The following is a 7,500-nucleotide window of genomic DNA, read 5'->3' as shown; positions in this document are numbered from 1 at the left end:
CAATAATTGACCAGACCCGGACCCGGGTCGTGGGCAGGCCAGGCCAGCGGGTTCACAACCTTTACAATGACGGGCTTTCGCTTGCACATCAAATCATGCGCTCCACTTGGTAGAGCTTCGGGTTCATGGACCAGTGACAATGTTTGCCTTTCGGTAAAGTTCGACATCACGATCCGGTATCCACGCCCGGGCGCGGCGCTTTCTCGCCCTCCCTAATCTTGGCGTTTACTTTAGCTCCATCGACTCTGTGTAAACTCTGTGGCCGGGACCGGCAGAATCCGCGACTTCTTATCATCCCAAGCAAAGGTCACTAAGATATTCACCTTTTATTAAATAGTTGACTCAACGGCACAGGCACACTGGAATGGGGAAAAGTTGATTGACGGCAACGGTTCTTGGGCGTAACGCGCCGCGAGTCAAACGGTGACCGAGAACTGAGAAGCCCGAGCCAAGAAGAGAGAAGATCACTTATCAACCAGCCAGCTCCTGACGAGGATGGAACGGCATACGCTGGGACATATTTAAAACCAATACCGTTATGCCAATGTTGATTTGCGTTCATCCACTTTGCCCGTCTCGCACGCTGCTGAATGGGATTGGATTGGATTGCTGGTCGTCTCTCTCGGACTCGTGTGGCAACTCGGAACGATTCCGCCAGGAACGACTATCGAAATCACGAAAGTTTTCCTTCGTCGGCATCTCGTGATCATCTGGTTAACCGCGCGGCGGGATTCCACCGCCGTCGCCGCCGCCGCCGCCGGTCAGCCGAACGGTTACAGAGCACCGCCAGCAGTGGGAATGAGTTTAACTACGTCCCCGCGGGGGTGTTATGTTATGGTGGTGGTGAAGAGATGGCAAAAAGGGAGAAGATGCCATTGCCATCGGATTTTATTGTTCACCAACTTCACTCGGATTAATGTCGACTGGGTGTGGTACCAATGGGATGCATGCCACCGAAAGCATGGAGCATGGAGAAGTTCAGATCATAATGCTCGCGATGACGACGACGATGGCGACGACGGCGACTAGGGCGATGAGGACGACGACAATAATGATGCTCTTCAAAGGCGCTAGCGTAATGGTGTTGTGACTGGCAGTGAATGGTTCAATCCTCCTCGGTTGCGTCGGCGAGGTTCTCGCGAAGGATTAAGCTGTTGATTGAACATCGGATCTGGGAGTGGTGGTGTGAGGTGGTGTGGAACGAGGTGTGTCGTTTGCATCCTGCATCGAGTTGCCTCGAACCGCGGGGCACTTCATCATTAATGAGAAATGCATTCGATCTGCGAAGGCAAATAATTGGAGAGCTCCTTCCAGCAAATGCATTGTCGTGGGACTCGTATGGAGGCACGAGTGTGAGTATTTTTCAATTTAACTCCTTTTTTTAGCGAACGAGATTGGTCGGTTTTGATTTCGTCCTGACACCTGATGTCCTGACACGGGTCTAGCACGTCTGCTGCACCGACTAGCCACGGAATGTTATCAAATCATTACCCTCATCGCTCTCTCTCTCTCTCTTTCTCTTTCCGTCTCTAGCAGCATAAAACTCGAAACAATTCCCACAAATTCGCTCTCATCTGGTGGTCCCAAAAACTTGAAATAAATTCCCTGCGCTACCCATAACATGGGTGGTCCTTCACTCTCTCTCTTTCGACCGCAGCACTCACTTGGTGGTGGTGCCAGAACTTGCCCGGGATGCATTTTTCATCTCCATGATTTGATGCTCCATCGTTCCGTTATTTGCTACGCCAGTTTGGCATTCCGCACGACGACGACGCAGACGTCAGCGAGGACGAATGCAGACGATCGGTCGCGGCAGACCGCGAATGGGCCACTTGGGATCCGGACGAACACCCGGACCGTTGGAGAAACAGAACGCTGCCAAGAGAAGAAACAGGAATTCTCCGCATCTCGTGTCATCTGGAGCGCCGGAAAGTGTGGAGGATCCGATTCGGATCCTGTCCTGTTCGTCGTTTTCATTCAGACCAAACCGCTGGACCATCTTGAGCGACTTGGGTTCTTCTCACGCCAGGCAGCACCACGCGGCAAGACGACGACGACGACGTTTGTTAATCAATAAACTCGTGTTTGAATTATGCAACGGACTACACGGGACTGCCGGTGTTCCGCCGGAAGGGGTCGAGAGCATGGCCACAAGTACCCTCTACATCCCTGAGTTCCCCACAAAAGGTAAGGTGGCCATAAGCTGCTCTCTTCTGCAAGTGAAATGTGCTTTGGCCTTAGCCTTTAGGCAACACCGTGGAGCACCTAGAACCGTGTACTGGACCGGGGCTAGCGGTCGCCTTGCGGGCCTCAAATGTTGAATTAAACTTTAACAATTTTCATCCGGAGTTTGTTTTGCTCCGTCGCCAGTAGGTACCAGTGTGGTGTCCGCGAGGTTTATTTTGGCTCATCGTGGCCCACACCTTCCTCCCTCTCTCCCGATAAAGATAGGATCCGCGGGATTCATATTACAAAAACATGAAATTATAAAAGAAGTTGTGCGCCCGAAGGCACCCTAGCTCAGGCTCAGAGCGGCCACACGTTCTGCCGCTCATCGATTTTGGCCATTTTGCCGACGAGGAAACCGGTGAACGTTCTCACTTCCCTCAGAAACCAGTTGTCCAGAACGCGGGCTTTAGAACCCGAGGCAGGCTGGCAACACTGGCGCCCACCGGCCCAGCACCGAGAAAGATCCATCAAGAGCGGATCCCTCCAAAAACGGAGCAATTCCGGCTCATCCATAAATCACGCTCCCGCGAACAACGTGTTGCTTAATGTAATTTATCATAATTACACTTTCTGGATATTTCTGCTCCGCTTCATGGACTTTCGTTTCGCGCGCGCAATGAAATTAAGTTCTGGCTGGGGATGGTTGCCCGGCCGGGTGGCCGGCCGTGCACGGCTGCAACACAGACAGGATGGTGCCCTTAGAACGACGTCCGCATCAAAACCCGGAATTTACTCCGGTGGCCACCGGCACCCACTTTTACTAATTTGCAACCATTTCGGCGCCAGCCAGCCAGTCAGCCAGCTAGCCAGCGGTTGCGGATGCTCTTAAACGGATCGTGGTTCCGTCAGGAGTCTAAACGCCTTTAAGCTCTGGCACCATCGATGTTACGCTCGGGAGCAGCGCTTACCGCCATTTGGAATCATTAGATACTCGCTCATTCGCGAGAAGAGCATAGCCGTTGCCCCCTTGCTGGTTGCTTCATTTGTGGAAAGGCGTGAAATGGGGAAGCGCAACGTTGATTTTCTAAATTCATCACCCCACAGTGGCCGAGAGCATCAGCAATCGATCTACGCTCAAACGCTTTCAACTGGAATGACCGGAACGGCCATTCCTTTTTTTTTGCTGTTGCTTCCTTCCTTCCTTCCGGCATCATTAGTGCATCGAATGGCAACGCGGAGCTTAAAGTGACCCTGACAAATGCATTAGAGCTTACGAGCGTTTATGGATGCTTCCGGCACGGGGGGATGTCTGGTGGGTTGCTGATGCACCCGATCTCTGCCCCATTATGCAGCGTTGTAGAGAATGGATTGAGATCATTCGCGTTCCTCTTCTGCTGCTGCTGACCTTGTTTACGCTGGCCGAGTTTTAATTCAGATTGAAACTAATGTTAAATTGCTTAAATAAAACAACCGGAAAACATAATCTGCTCATTAGGGGTGGTCCGCCGCCGCTTGTGACAGTTTGCAAATGAGCTCGGCGATGGGGACCCCACCGCTCCCCCCGGCAAAAACCACTCACTTCGTATCGTTCGCCGCGCATAGTTCTTGCTGTCAGTTGTGGTACGTTTGGAGGGGCGGAAAAGTCCTTGGATTCTACGCTTAGCCTTGCTCGCTGGCTCGCTCGCTACATCCTCATCCTCTCGGGCCTAGATCCGGACAGTCGTTCTACCAACCGGAAGAAGATCACACCAGCAACAGCAACAGCAGCAGCAGAAGAAGCTGGAAAACGGTGTCAGCAGCATGTCGCCAAAGCGAAGGCGAAACGAAGGCGACTTTGGACGACTTCCGCCAACGGCCACCAACAGCCACCAGCAGCAACAGCAGCAGCAGCATAAACCTGCTCTTTATGGAACACAGCGCTTACCATTTTTCTCAATTTCGCAAACATTCAAAGCTGAAAGGCAGCTCAATTATCGTCGGACGCGTTGGGCGCGTCCGGCGATGGCAAGTCGACACGGCCAGCCACTGCCCCGCACTGCCCCGCACTGCCTTCCATTGTTTGTTGCTGCAACACACACCCACTCAACCGGAAGTGACGTGGCAGGAAGTGAAGAAGAGAGAGAGAGAACAACAAGGACAGGAGGACAGCGACTGCACCGACAGATGGGACCGAGACCGAGCACACTGTCTGCCGCTGCTGCTGCTGCTGCTGCTTCTGCTGCTCATCTTCTGACACGAGACAGTCTCGAGGAGCTCTCGGTCGGAGGGTGCGACGAGCGAGAAAAGCTTCATCGCAATGTCCTAGCCACGCAATCCTTGAGCGCCACACTCACACACCGCTTGAGACAAAACTTGACGCAAAACACGGAATCCCACAAAATAGATTTTCCTTCCAATCTGGCCAGCACCAGCGCCGAGGAAAGGAACCATTCCCCCTGGCATCTCGATTCCCTGATCCCCTCGATGCTCCAGCTACGGGGATCTTTTTGCATAATGCAAAATAAACAGACCGACTTTATGAGCGGTCGTTAGCAGGGTTAGTCTAGTTGCCCCCCCCCCCCCCCCCCACCTCTCGGTCTCGGTTTCGCAGCTCGGTCAGTCCGGTTCGGTCTGTGGTCGCGCGGACGATTCGGAAGGGTTCGTTGGGCGCATTTACGCGTTTCTCCCTGTTGACTGTCCACCACTGTGCCCCAACGTTCACCACCAACGGGGCCAGTGTGGCCGTTGGGACGATAATAAAGGCAAACAAATCGCCCAGTACTTGCGGTGTGGTTTTCCGAAGGAGTAGTTGAGTCGCAAAATTTTTCGCTCCTCGAGCCTCGAAACCTCGAGCATATCGAACCTTCCGGTTCCGGGTGATGGGCGTTGGGTCGCGGGTAAAGGTGCACAAAAAGGAAGTTACCGAAATACCGGCGGCCGCTGCGAGTATAATTACGTCAAGACAACGGGACGGGACGGAGATCGGGCTCGAAAACAATAGATTAGTTTAAGCAGAAACTTTACAACCAAAGTTTTGGCGCGCTACACGTCACGAGCCCGAACAAAACCGGACTGGGAATCAACTTACCAAACATTCCGTCCGTCCTAAGTTGTTCTTGTTGTTGTAAACAACTTCCAGGCTTTTCTTTTTCGCTTTCTCGCGCACCTCCGTTCGACAAGGAACGCGGTGTATGATCTGTGGACTGCTCCCTTCTAGCATCTATTGTTCGCGAGCATCAAGCTTCGTTGATAGCTCCGAATGCGAGCCGGAGGTCGAATGCACTCGCAAATACTTTCGAGGGCAAGTTTTCGTTTCGTTTATTTGTTTTCACAATTTTCCGATCCGGAGTTTTGCCAAACTAATAACCGGGCAATCCGTTAAGAGGATGTAATATTGCTGTTCCCGTAGCGGTTTGAATGGATGGTGGCATGGCATGGTGCTCAATTCATCGAAGGCGATCTCTCCGGCAAAGTCCAGGCTGCCATCCGTGCTATAAACATATTTCCGCTTGCGCGAAAATTGCATCAAACATTTAGCACCACTATCTGATCTGTGGGATCGGAGACTTGTACCGGAGACGCTTCTTCGCGCGGGATTCTTTTTTTCACCTGATCGAACAAGGACACTGGGCACGCGGTGCTGCTGCTGGAGGTCGTGCTGGTCGAACCGTCACCGAAACAACAATCAGCAATCGCTTGGCGAGTGGACGGAATCACCTTGCGAAAACATCTTCTGCGTCCCCTGGCACACGCGCTGTTCCTTCTGGAGTGTGATTTAATTCTAAAGGAATATGAAAGTTTAATGTTTTAATTTGCAGCAAACGATGCTCGCGCTATTTTGGAGGTGAGCGAGCGAACGAAAAGCGCACGCACCGAATATGCGCTCTACATTTTTCATAAACCTATCGCTTTGAGCTTTTGATTTGTTTTCTTTTCATCTTCTTTGGTTTGGCCAGCTTTTTTTGCTGCAGCAGGACGATCTTAACCGTAAACGGCCACAACGGCTCCACTAATTGCTTGTTATGTAACGGGAATTCCATGCTTTTTCTTGATTTTCATTCGAATATCCACAAAGCATTTGAATTGTCAATAGTGCGCACGAGGGCGGGAACAATGTTGATTGAGTTTGTCAAACAGTCAAATTACATTGGCGTTCGTGTTGGTGGCAAGTGTTGACGAATCATAACGCACTCCCACACGTCGCATAATGCCACTTTATGTGCAATTAATTTGGCATACTAACCACAAGGTATTACATAATTACCCTATTTGCATATTCATCAGCGAGCTCTGGCCACCGGCCTGGTGGCGAGCTGACTGATGCATCTCATTATCGACTAGAAATAGAACGTGGAGGGCCGGATGGGAAGCAGATGCAGATGACCGTTCCTGTCCATTGGGAGCCTGCGAAATGTGTGTGCGAATCATTGTACGTGAAAAATGCATTCGGATCCACCAAAATGATTTTGCTCACACATTACAAACACACGCTAATGCCGGGCAGTAATTAGTGGTTTTAGTGATGTTTAAATTGAATTTGTCAATTTAGTTATTCAATAATCGTTTATTTGCGATGGATTAGCATCCCATACTCATCGTATGTAGCATCAAACGAAAACGTTGCAATTTAAAGCTGAAAACTCGTTTTGCTCGCACACGATCGACGATTGTCGACGCATTTAACTTTGTACTCTGTTTGAGCTTCATGTCCTCCACTGACACTGTGCCTCGTTTATCACTAACCATATGATGGTAAAGTTTACCCAGCTCTGGGGCGCTTAACGCTTTACGATTGCAGAAAATGATGAGGAAAAAAAAACTGAAAAAAATACGAAAAGCCCCACGCATACGACCGCACTATCACTGATAAGTTTTAATGACCGGTGGCGTAGCCCAAACGGCCCGACAACCCGCCGTCTACGAGTTTACTGAGGGTATCATTAAATGGTTCTTAGGGCAAAGTTCGGGTTCCGGGTTGCACAGTTGCTGAATTCTTCGAAAGATGGATGATAGTGTGGAGCCGGCCGACCGGTTGGCTCACGCGGTACAAAATGTAACGATCCTAGAGCGGATTAATTAAGTTCTAAAACCGCTTATGTGCAAAATTGTGCCAGAACGGTAGGCCGACGGGACCGGGGGGCAACGCAACGTATCTCGTGAGCCAGGACTGATCGACCGCCTTTTTGATAGTCTACTCCGACCAAGCGACCCAAGCCCGGACAAACCAGAGTGAAGATTGTGGGGCAGAAAAGTTTATCTTCGAGGCGACCCACTCTGGCCACGCATCGTCGTAAATAACGTACCACGGTGGGAAGTGCCTGTTGGGAGATTTTGGAACGGAGGTGGTTCAGT

The sequence above is a fragment of the Anopheles aquasalis genome, chromosome 2 (genome assembly GCF_943734665.1).
Source record: "Anopheles aquasalis chromosome 2, idAnoAquaMG_Q_19, whole genome shotgun sequence".
In the NCBI taxonomy this organism is placed as follows: domain Eukaryota; kingdom Metazoa; phylum Arthropoda; class Insecta; order Diptera; family Culicidae; genus Anopheles; species Anopheles aquasalis.
This window is presented reverse-complemented; position numbering follows the sequence as displayed.